The 1,274-nt window shown below is 18.8% G+C and overlaps 1 protein-coding gene across 1 annotated transcript in view; it reads left to right on the top strand.

Moving 5' to 3' along the window:
• LOC107614005 (geraniol 8-hydroxylase) overlaps nt 1-1,274 on the top strand; it is a 3,609-nt gene that overhangs the window by 1,119 nt on the left and 1,216 nt on the right. The window lies entirely within an intron of this gene.

Raw genomic sequence — 1,274 nt, 5'->3', positions numbered from 1 at the left:
ATATTTAGGATAATGCTAGATAAAAAAAAAAAAAAAAAAACAATCAAAACTTGTCTTATTTAGTATTTATTAATTATCGTAACAATTAATAAATACTAAATAAGGCAAATTATGATTATTTTTGGCTGATTTTCTTTGATTATCAAATATTTCTGTATATTTATGCATTGAACTTATTCGTCATTTCATATGTAAATTTGTACATAATTTCATATATAAATTGAATATCCTAATAATAATTTTTTAACGTATTTAATATAAAGAAACTACTACGCCAAACAACACAATCTCAACATTTAATGGCAAAAGTAACACACGGTTTTGAGAATTTTACAAATATGAGTATTTTTACCTATAATAATATTTTATGAATATAAATCTTTTAAAGTTATGTCAATTTTATCTTGACATTATAAATTATGGCATAAAAATTTTATAAAATCAAATTACGTTTATAAAAAAGTTGTAAGAGACAAAAGTTCTAGTCGGCTAAGAAGATCAGAGTCTCCATAGATAAAAAGATCAAATAATAAAATTTTTAGTTATTATTTTTATGTGGAAGTTTATTTTTTTTATTAATAATTAATTTTAACATTTATTGTCTAAAATTTAAAAGAATTTAATGTATATACTTTTACATTTGATTATGTGTTAAGCCTGTTGTACAAATAGAAATAAATAATTTTATACTTGCTATTTAAAAATAATATTTTTTTCTCTGTGTATATAAAAATATAATTAGATATTAGCATAAAAAATTAAATTTTGATTCTAACTTTTAATCACAACATTAATATTCTCTCCAAATTATATGTAATAAATATTTGAAGAAAAAGAAGTGAAAATATATATTAGAAAGATAAGCAGTAAAAATTTAAAATTAAATAAAAAATATGCATATTGTAAAAATATTTTTAATTTGAATTATATTATTTTGTTAATTTTATTTTTTGTAGAACAAAAAGGTAGAGAAACATAAAGAATGAGAGAAAAGAGAGAAAGATAAATAAGAAGGATGAGAGAGAGAGTTTGTTAATTTTGAAAAGAATTTTTTTTTAATTGTAATGAATAAATATTTAGTGACACATTTTACTTTGTCAAAGTATTAATATAAAATATAAATTATATATAGAGTGGAAATGGTAGAAAGAAATAATAAAAATGAGAGAGGTAGTAAAAGAATGTAATAAGGGAGTTTATTAATTTTGGAGAAAAATATTTTTTTTAATTTTAATTAGAGAGTGTCATATGATACATTCTGGTTATTAAATTAA

Source organism: Arachis ipaensis, chromosome B08 (genome assembly GCF_000816755.2).
Source record: "Arachis ipaensis cultivar K30076 chromosome B08, Araip1.1, whole genome shotgun sequence".
NCBI classification, from domain to species: Eukaryota; Viridiplantae; Streptophyta; class Magnoliopsida; order Fabales; family Fabaceae; genus Arachis; species Arachis ipaensis.
Note: the sequence above shows the minus strand (reverse complement) of the source record. Positions and strands in the feature narration are given on the sequence as shown.